Genomic DNA, 11763 nt, shown 5'->3' on the forward strand with positions numbered 1-11763 from the left:
GTGTGAGGCAGCCTTGCATAATGGGTAGAGGGGTAGCCTTGGAGTAAGGAAGACCCAGTTTCAAATCCTACCTGGGTGACTGTAAGCAAACCTCTCAGAGGACCCCAGACAACTCCAAGTTAGGGCCCTTGCCTGGCTGCATCCCTTCTAATTAGGGAATTTCCACTGTGGGAGTTCTCTATGCCAATGTTATCATAGGTTCAGACCAAAACACAAATGAATCTTCATTGGTCCTATTGGCTCAGTTTGCTGATTCTCAGAAAGGACAATCTCTAGGTTGGCTCTAGGTGGCTCGGTGGCTAGAGCTCTGGGCCTGGAGTCAGGAAGTCCTGAGTTCTAATATGGTCTCGGACACTAGCTCTGTTACCCTGGCCAAGTCACTTAACCTCTGCTTCAGTTTCTTCATCTACCTACCTCCCAGGGTTTTTTATGAGGACCAAATGAGATAATTCTTATAAAGCACTTAGCACAAGTAGGTGCTTAATAAATGTTTGTTTTCTTCCCTTCCCCCCATCACTCTAAAAAGTGTCTGGGGAAGGATCATCTGCTCATGAAGACAAGAATCAGAGAAACGCTCATGAGAATGATGGCAGTGATGTCTCTGCCATGCCTGGGCCCCGATTTCTGAAAGCTCTATCGAGGAATGTTGGGGCTGGAGAGTCATAAGATCACAGATGAGGTTGGGAGAAACCTTAGAGGACATCTTGTCCAATGCACTCATTTGGATTGACGAGGAAACTGAGGCCAGGATATGTATGTGACTTCCCCAAAGTCATACAGTTAGATGCAGAATTCCGGGCCATTTTGTGGGCTTTTACTCAGCTGTACTCATATGAAGTCCTATTGTCAGGGTTGTGACCCCACTATATAACAGAATATAGTCCTAGGGCCCGGATTAATTAATGACAAGCCTCTAGGCTCCCAACGTGTCTCCCCCCCAACACACGATCTTTATTCCCCAAAGCTCTTGAATTGATTTTGAAACTTGGCTGAATCTGCTGCTCAGTACTTCCCAGACATATTAACAGCATGAATATAGGTGTTTTGACCTCTAAACTCTCATCATAAGGATCAAACTAGGAAGCAGCTGGAGAAGGGAGATGCTACCAGAAACAGCAAAAAAGAACCAAAGCCAGCCATAAGGGGCAAAGGCAAGCTGGTTATTGCAAAGGGGAACCTTTACCAGAGTCCTTTATGTCTAGGTCACTGAATGAAATCCAACCAGGCCTCTCCTGACAGAAAATCATTCCCAACCTTGTGGCAGGCCATTTGACAGACAGGGAAATGAGTTTTCCATTTCTATCCAGCGGGCAAGTGTCCACATTACATTTGGCACTAAGCAGCAGTCCCCAACTCTGTGGGGAGAGAATAGACATAGTATGCAAGCTACCCTCCTGCTTGTGAGGGCAGGGGCTCTGAGGTCAGGGCTGAGGCTTATTGGCAAGGAAGTTGTCTCTGGGCTCCCAACTCCCAAACCTGCCATTTAGTCACAATTTTTCCCCTGTTCTAAAAAAGAAATAATTTAGCCAATTGGGAGGTAGAAATTAGGAAATCTCAGAAAAAGCATCAAAAGCAACCCAAATCACAATGACTGTCCAGTTATCCGTTCCACACTGCAACTTTCCCAATCACAGTTTCAATATATCTCCGGTCAGCATAAGAAATTAAATGAGAATTTGGGGGAATTTTTCAGAAGCTGCAGACGACACGTGAAGGCCAGCTGATGACACAGAACCTATGACCAAATACTTAACCCAAATTTTACACTAAGATCCTATAAACACCCCATTAAAAGAAAAATTAAAAATTCAGACTTCTTCTCTGGTACAAAGGGAGGGCCAAAAAATATTACGTGGATTTTCCAGATCATGGGAGCTGCACCCTTAACGCCACAATGTGGAAAGGGTAACTATATTTTCTGAAAGTCCTAAGTACTGTTCTCTTTACTCCCTTTTTCTCATCTATAAAATGAAGATGAGAAGACTTTACTACCTATCCCACATGGATTGTTGTATGGATTACAAAACCTCAAAGCACTACAGAAATATTAATTATTTTTGTTGCTGTTGTTTTATCCTCGGGCCTAAATCTTTTCATAGTTTAGCAAACCACAGTAAAGTGGTGAGAATTGTGATGCTTCGATAATGGGGGAAACTATTTTCAGAGTGCATCAAAGACAGCTCTTCCCTCTTCCCACTTCTTAGCTTTCTCCTTCTAGGACAGGAATTCTTAATTTTTTTTTTTTGGATCATGGGCGCCTTTGGCAGTCTGGTTTAGCCAACTCCTTCTCAGAGGAATGCAGAATCTTTTTGCCAAGATGGCGTCATCCACCATGAAGAGCTGGGAAACTGGCGCTTTCTGGAGTCTGGAGAACTGGGTCATACATGGGTGTTTTGCATTGGCCTACCATATGATTGTGAAAAAGTTTTTTTTCTATTAGTTTCATAATCCAGACTTGGTCAGTATCTTTTATTTAATTTTAGAGCCTGACTTAGCACCAAACTAGAGCTTTTGCTGTTTGCTTTCTGAGGGTGAATGTGATTCCTTCATTCATACTACGCAATAAAGAAGGAGGGCCTGAGAGTGACCTCCTTCCACCTCACTTTCAGGCCATGTGACCCCAAGAAGTAAGGCTGGGTCTTTGGTCTTTTTGTTTGTTCTAGTGTAGGGAACAGAAGGGGCAGCTAGGTGGTGCAGCGGATAGAACGCCCAGCCTGGAGTCAGAAGACTTATCTTCCTGAGACACTTATTAGCTGTGTGACCATGGGCAAGTCACTTCACCCTACTTGTCTCAGTTTCCTCATCTGCAAAATGAGCTAGAGAAGGAAATGGCAAACTACTGTAGTACCTTTGCCAAGAAAACCCCAAATGGAGTCACAAAGAGTCAGACGTGACTGAAACAATCAAACAACAAAGAAATGGAATGGAATCTCAAATCATGGCTCAAGCCTTGGGGAGCCAGAAATACAGGACACCAGCCTGGCATTGTAAAAGCCAGTCCAGAACAGATGCCCTGAAGAACCCTGAAGTCCAGGGATGCTAGCCCAGCAGAAGCTACCACTGCCACTTGGTCAGACTCGGTAGCACTAATTCTATGAGCTATGAGCTAAACTGAGAGCAGAACCTCCAGGTGGAGATTGTGAATCTAATTCCCAAGGCAATGTAGGGGGAATTATACCTCAAAATATTTGTGGAAATGTCTGTTCTTCCTATATCTTTAAAATGAACATCCCTTGGTAGATGTTAAGGGGTTAAATGAAACTGAAGTGGTAGACACTGGCCTCTAAGAATGGAGGGGCACAGCCCATAGGGGCTTGAGCCATTGGTAGGAAAAAAGATACCCCCCATTCTTTGGGGCCCCAGAGAATCCTGGGCTTGGGGGCAAGGGAGAGGGTGACAAAACATCTTGTGGCCTGTCTTGTTATAACACTCAGCACAATGCCTGACATATAGTAGGTACTTAATAAATGCTGGTCGACTGACTGGTCCTGAGAGAGTTGAGTCAGAATCAATCATGTCACATGATAATAATGTTTTTAAATACATAAAATGAAATGCATAGAATTACAAATGAAATTAATTATATTAAAATATGGTTATCAAAATATTAAAAGGGGGGTGGAGCCAAGATGGCCATGTGAAAATAGCATCTTACAGGAGCCCTCTCACAAGTTCTGCCAGATACCTCTAAAAAGGTGAATCTGAGCAGATTTGAGAGAGTTAGAAGCCACTAGTAGACTGAGTGGGGCAAATTTCCAAGCCAGGAGAGTCCAAAAGGTTGACAGGACAGATCTGTAGGCTAGGCGAGCGCCTGGCACATGGAACTGCGCCAGACCACACCAAAGTGGAAGCAGCAGCAGAAACTAGACAGCAATCTAGGCTAGGAGAAAGCTGGACACCCAAAACTGGCGGAGATCCCCAGACCTCCCAACACAGGATGGGAGTCTATCAAAGCAAGGGGAGGCAGCAGTGCAGCACCTGTGGCCACATGACATCTACTCCTGAGGCTTGCAGCCCAAAGGTTTCAAACTTGCCTTCTTGAACTTCTGGGAGACATGATGGCCAGGTAAATGGCTCCCATCCCTCCCTCCCTGACCCAAAGAGAATACCTTGGGGAAAAACCCTGGACTAGAGGAGCCAGAAGTGGGGCTTCAGTAGCCAAACATGGGAATTCGAGTCCCAGACAGGGGGGAGCCAGCAAGGGTCAACACCAGGAACGCAGACATGCCTTTACACAGCCAGGGGAAGTGGCAGACACCAGCACAGACAATGGCTGAGACCACTGGTGCTGGAGAGCAGCCCCAGGGGAAGAGGAGACTTCTGGCAGCCAGACAACCTCTCCCCCACACCTCAGAAAACTGAAGGCCATAATACACAAAGCCAGTAACTAGGCTCACAATTTCCAGAACAAGAAACCTGGGACAGAGCTCGCTGAGCCCCAAAAGGAGAAATCCACTGTAAAGCCAGGAAAAAGCTAACCAACATGAAGAAGAACACAAAAAAACCTGAGGACCATTGATTCTTTTTATAGGGATAGGGAAGATCAAAATACCAATTCTGAAGAGGACAGCATTGACACAATACCCACATCTGAATTGTTCTCAAGCCCAAAAAGCATTCCTGGAAGAGCTAAAGGAGGATTTTAAAAAACCAAATTAGGGAGGTAAAAGAAAAAAAATGGAAAAAAACAGATGAGACCAAATCTTTAAAAAGTAAAATTGGCAAAATGACTAAAGAGATTCAGAATCTAAATAGAGAAAATGACACCCTGAGAGGTAAAATCAGCCAATTGGAAAAGGAGACTCAAAAGCAAAATGAAGACAGCAATTCATTAAAAATCTGAATTGAGCAAGTGGAAGCTAATGATTCCATGAGGTATCAAGAAGTAGTCAAACAAAATGTAAAGAATGAAAAAAATAGAAGAAAACATGAAATATCTGACTGGAAAAACAACCGACCTGGAAAATAGATCCAGGAGAGAAAATTTAAGAATTATTGGTCTACTGGAAAGCCACAATGAAAAAAAGAGCCTGGACAGTATCTTTGAAGAAATTATCAAAGATAACTGCTCAGAGGTCCTAGAACCAGAGAGTAAAATAGTCATCAAAAGAATCCGCTGATCACCCCCTGAAAGAGATCCCAAATTGAGAACACCAAGAAACATTATACCCAAATTTCAGAATTATCAAGTCAAGGAGAAAATACTTCAAGCAGCCAAAAATAAACAATTCAGATATCGTGGAACTACGGTCAGGATCACACAGGATCTTTCAGCTTCTACATTAAATGACAGGAGAAACTGGAATATGATATTCCAAAGGGCAAAGGAGCTTAGACTACAACCACGGATCAACTACCCAACAAAATTGATCATAATTTTTCAGGAGATGGACATTCAATGAAATAAGGAAATTCCAGACCTCCCTGATTAAAAGACCAGAACTCAATGGAAAATTTGATCTTCAAATACAAAACTTAAGAGAGACATAAAAAGGTAAACAGGGGGGAAAACCCCACAAACCTTGTTAATAAATAAGGGAAAATTTTTTATATCCTTATATAGGATGATATTGTTTTATATATGTTATATATATATATATATATATATACATATATATATATATACACGTATACATATATATGTCAGTCTTGAGAATAGTACAGTTATTATGACAGTTGAAAGGGATACACATAGACTGTGGGTGTCAGTATAAAATAACTGATATAATGATAAAAATCATAAGAGATGTAAAGTGAGAGTTCTGGGAGAAGAAGTAAGGAGGTAGTAGAAAAGGGTAAATTACATCACATGAAGAGGCACAAAAACAAATTATAGTAGAGGGAAAGAAGGGAGGGAGAAGAGTAGTATATGAGCTTTACTCTCATCAGATTTGGGTCAAGAAGAAAATACCATACTCTGATAAGTATAGGAATCAAACTTACATGCAGTAGGAGGGGAAAGGGGAAAGAAAAGGGGGTGGTCAGAAGGGAGGGAAGAAGTAGCAAGGGGAAAAGGATAAGATAAGGGAGGGAAATCAAGAGGGAGGGTAAACTGAGGAAGGTGGTGGTCAAAAGCAAAACTCTTTTGAGGAGTGGAAGGGAGGAGGGAGAAATAAAAGCATTAACAGGGTGGGGAACAGGATGGAGAAAAAGACACAGCTTGTAATCATAACTGTGCATGTGAAAGGGATGAACTTTCCCATAAAATGGAGGTGGAGAGCAGAATGGATTAAAAACCATAATCCTACAATATGTTGTTTACAAGATACACATTTGAAACAGGAAGATACACACAGGGTAAAAGTAAAAGGATGGAATAGAATATGTTGTGCTTCAGCTAAAGTAAAAAAGGGCAGGAGTAGCAATCCTAATCTCAGACAAAGCAAAAGCAAAGATAGATCTAATTAAGAGATAAAGAAGGACACTATATCATGCTAAAAGGCGCCACAGACAATGAAGCAATATCATTATTCAACATATATGCACCAAGTGGTATAGCATGCAGATTCTTAGAGGACAAGTTAAGGGAGTTACAGGAAGAAATAGACAGCAAAACCATACTAGTGGGGGACCTCAACCTCCCCCTCTCTGAGCTTGATAAATCTAACCTCAAAATAAACAAGAAAGAAGTTAAGAAATTGAATAGAATTCGAAAAAAGGCAGACCTCTGGAGAAAACTGAATGGAGATATAAAGGAATATACTTTTTTTTCAGCAGTACATGGCACATACTCAAAAATAGACCATGTACTAGGGCATAAAAACCTTACAATCCAGTGCAGAAAGGCAGAAATGGTCAATGCATTCTTCTCAGATCATAATGCAATAAAAATTATTTGTAATAAAGTTCCATGGAAAGATAAACTAAAAATTAATTGGAAACTAAATAATCTAATCCTAAAGAATGAGTGGGCCAAAGAACAAATCATAGAAACAATTAATAACTTCATTCAAGAAAATGACAATAATGAGACAACATACCAAAACTTATGGGATGCAGCAACAGCAGTTCTTAGGGGAAGTTTTATATTTCTAAATGCTTACATTCATAAAATAGATAAAAAGGAGATCAATGAAATGTGCATGCAACTGAAAAAGCTAGAAAAAGAGCAAATTGGAGATACCCAATTAGATATCAAATTAGAAATACTGAAAATCAAAGGAGAGACTAATAAAATTGAAATCAAGAAAACTATTGAACTAATAAATAAAACTAAGAGCTGATTTTATGAAAAAACCAATAAAATGATAAACCCTTGGTCAATTTGATTAAAAAAAAGAAAGAAGAAAACCAAATTGACAGTATCAAAAATGAAAAGGGTGAATTCACCTCCAATGAAGAAGAACTTAAAAAAATAAATAGGAATTATTTTTCTCATAAATTTGATAACCTTAGGAAAATGGATGAATATTTACAAAAATACAAATTGCCCAGATTAACAGAAGAGGAAGTAAATTACCTAAACAACCACATCTCAGAAAAAGAAATTGAGCAAGCCTTCAATGAACTCCCTAGGAAAAAATCTCCAGGGCCAGATGGTGTTACATGTGAATTCTATCAAACATTTAAAGGACAATTAATTCCCATACTTTATAGACTATTTGGGAAAATAGGCGAAGAAGGAGTCCTACCCAATTCTTTTTATGATACAAATATGGTACTAATACCTAAACCAGGAAGAGTCAAAACAGAGAAATAAAATTATAGACCAATTTCCCTAATGAATATTGATGCAAAAATTAAAAATAAAATATTAGCAAAAAGATTGCAGCAATTTATCAGGAGAATAATACACTATGACCAGGTAGAATTTATTTCAGGAATGCAAGACTGGCTCAATATAAGAAAAACTATCAGCATAATTAATCATTTCAATAACAAAACTAGCAGAAACCATATGATTATCTCAATAGATGCAGAAAAAGCTTTTGACAAAATCAAACACCCATTCCTATTAAAAACACTTGAAAGCATAGGAATAAATGGAGCCTTCCTTAAAATTATAAATAGCATCTACCTAAAACTATCAGCAAGCATTATATGTAATGGGGATAAGTTAGATGCATTCCCAATAAGATCCAGGGTGAAACAAGGATGTCCATTATCACCCCTATCATTCAATTTGGTACTAGAAATGTTAGCTTTAGCATTAAAAAAAAGAAAAAGAAATTGAAGGAATTAGAATAGGCAAAGAAGAAACTAAATTATCACTTTTTGCAGATGATATGATTTATTTAGGAACCCTATAGATTAAAGTAAAAAACTACTTGAAATAATAAACAACTTTGGCAAAGTTGCAGGATATAAAATAAACCCACATAAATCCTCAGCATTCCTGTACATTACTAACAAAGCCCAACAGCAAGAGATAGAAAGAGAAATTCCACTCAAAGTTACTGTAGACACTATAAAATATTTGGGAGTCTATCTGCCAAGATGGACCCAGGGACTACATGAACATAATTATGAAACAATTTTCACCTGAATAAAGTCAGGTCTAAATAAATGGAAAAATATCAGTTGTTCATGGTTAGGCCGAGCTAATAAATAAAAATGGCAATTTTACCTTAATTTATCTATTCAGTGCCATACCAATCGAACTACCAAAAAATTATTTTACAGAGCTGGATAAAATAATAGCAAAATTCATCTGGAAGAACCAGAGGTCTAGAATATCTAGGGTATTAATGAAAAGAAATGCTAGGGAAGGTGGCCTAGCCATACCAGATACTACACCGTACTATAAAGCAGCAGTCATCAAAACTACCTGGTAATGGCTAAGAAACAGAGTCGTGGATCAGTGGAATAGGATAGGTACACAAGATGGTGAAGTCAACGACTATAGCAATCTACTCTTTGATAAACCCAAAGAGGCCAGCTTCTGGGCTAAGAGTTCACTATTTCACAAAAACTGCTGGGAAAATTGGAAAATGGTAGGGCAGAAACTGGGCATAGACCAATATCTTGCACCATATACCAATATAAAGTCAAAATGGGTTCATGATTTAGGAATAAAGGCTGATACTATAAGCAATTTGGGAGAGCAAGGAATAGTTTACCTATCAGATTTATGGAAAAGAAAAGAATTCATGACCCAACAAGAAATAGAGAGCATTACAAAATGCGAAATCAATAATTTTGATTATGTTAGGTTGAAATGTTTTTATACAAAAAAAAAAGCCAACGCAACAAAGATTAGTGGGGAAGCAGAAAATTGGGAGAAAATCTTTACAACCAGTGTCTCTGATAGGCCTCATTTCTAAAATATACAGAGAACTGAGCCAAATATATAGGGATACAAGTCATTGCCCAATTGTGAAATGGTCAAAGGATATAAATAGGCAGTTTTCAGAGGAAGAAATTAAAGATATCTATAGGCATATGAAAAAATGCTTGAAATCACTACTGATTAGAGAAATGCAAATCAAAACACTCTTAGGTACCACATCTCTCCTGTCAGATCAGCTAAAATGATAAAACAGGAAAATTATAAATGCTGGAAATAAATGTGGGAAAATTGGAACACTAATGCATTGTTGGTAGAGTTGTGAACTGATCCAGCCATTCTGGAGAGCAATTTGGAACTATGCCCAAAGGGCTATAAAAATGTTCAGACCCTTTGACCCAGCAATACCACTTCTCACACAAGTGGGGAAAGGACCCATAGGTACAAAAATATTTATAGTGGCTCTTTTTGTAGTAGCTAAGAATTGGAAATCAAGGGGATGCCCATCAATTGGGGAATGGCTGAACAAGCTGTGGTATATGAAGGTAATGGAATACTATTGTGCTATAAGAAATGGGGATGATATGGACTTCATAACAACCTGGATAAACATACATGACATAATGCTGAGTGAGCGGAGCAGAGCCAGAAGAACATTATACACAACCACAGATACATGGATTCTGTGAGGACTAACCCTGATAGACTTTGCTCCTCTCAGCAACACAAGGTGCAAAGACAACCCCAAAGGACTCACAATAGAGAATACTATCTACATCCAGAGAAAGAACTATGAAGTATGAATGCAGATTGAGGCACACTTCATGCTCGCTTTTTTCTCTTCACTTTTGTTTTTGTTTTTGGGTTGTTTTGGTTTTTTTTTTGGTTCTGTTTCTTCTTTCTCATGATTCATTCATTCCATTGGTCATAATTCTTCTTCACAACTTGCCTAGTGTGTAAATTAGTTCAATGCAAAGTTATACATGGAAGATATATTGGTTTCCATGCCATCTTAGGGAGGGAAGGGGGGAAGGGGGGAAGAAAATCTGGAACTCAAAATTATGTAGAACCAAGTGTTGTAAATTAAAGATAAAAAAAATTATAAATAAAAAAATAAAAAGAAAAAATATATTAAAAAGACAAGTTCACGCACTCCTATTCTAGGGCCATCCTAGCCCTCCTGTCCATGCCTTCTTCGGCCCTCCCCATCCTCCCAGATAGTAATACAAAGCTGCCTACATTTGTAGATCTAATTCTTGGATAAATAAGTTCTTCCCTCCCAGAAGGGCAATATTGCAGCCCATAGTACAGTTGACATGGCTCTCTAGCAAGCTAACCTGCTAACTGTACCCAATGAGTGACTCTACTTAGGGGACAGGAAAATACTGGGCTGGTTCTGAGCAGCTGCAGCCCTGCCCAGGGACATTTCAGAGTGGGCTCTGAATTCTCATCTCCACATTAACCCTCTGGGCCAACTGGCCTCTCCACTGCCCCTTCGGAATGCTCAGTTGAGTTTCAGGGCAGCATTGGTTGTTTTTCCCCTCAGATGGGAAGGCTGGGACACATTAAGTGTAGGGTTTTCACTGCAAGGGAAGCTCCCTGATTGATGTAATTGGGGAAAAAGTCATTACAAGAGGCTGCTTATCTGTATTGTTCATTCATTCATTCAACAAACATTTATAAAGCACCTATTATGTGCTAGATACTCTTCCAGGCAATGGGTATACAGAGACAAAAGCAAAACAGTCCGTACCCTCAAGGATCTTATCTTTCTTTGGGGGAAACAATATGGACATAGAAACATAAATGCTAAATATAGACCAAGTAAATAGAAAACAAAGTTTCGTGTACAATTCTCTTTTTCTCTTCTACTCTGTATATGGAAGTGTTCATTTTAGTCGATGTCTGTTAAGGTCAGAATTTCTTTTTACTCCATTAAAAAACAAATAGAACACACAAAAGTCCATAGTAAATACAAAGTAATCCACCATCTTCCCCCCAAAAAACTTCCTCCATTTTTTCCAAATTTTCTTATTACTGTCTAGAGCACCACCACCTTCCCAGTGCCTCTGGCTAGAATCTTAGGTGTCATTCTCATCTCCTATATTCAATCTGTTGCTGAGGTCTGTCGATTGTACCTTTGTTTTGTTGTTTAGCTGTTTTTCAGTCGTGTCCAACTCTTCATGACACCATTTTGGGTTTTCTTGGCAAAGATACTGAAGCAGTTCACCATTTCCTTCTCCAGCTCATTTTACAGATGAGGAAACTGAGGCAAACAGGGCTAAGTGACTTGCCCAGGGTCACAGAGCTAGTAAGTGTCTGATGCCAGATTTTAACTTATGAATGTGAGTCTTCCCGACTCTAGGCCCTAGGCTGTATGTACTGTGCCACCTAACTGCCCTTTACCTTTATAGTATCTCTCAAACATGCCCCCTTCTCTCCTCTGATACCGCCATCACCCTGATACAGGCTCTCATCTCCTCACCCCTGGACTATTGCAACAGCCTGCTGCAGGGCTCCCTGCCACAAGTCTCTCC

This window comes from Trichosurus vulpecula, chromosome 6, assembly GCF_011100635.1.
Source record: "Trichosurus vulpecula isolate mTriVul1 chromosome 6, mTriVul1.pri, whole genome shotgun sequence".
Taxonomy (NCBI): Eukaryota; Metazoa; Chordata; class Mammalia; order Diprotodontia; family Phalangeridae; genus Trichosurus; species Trichosurus vulpecula.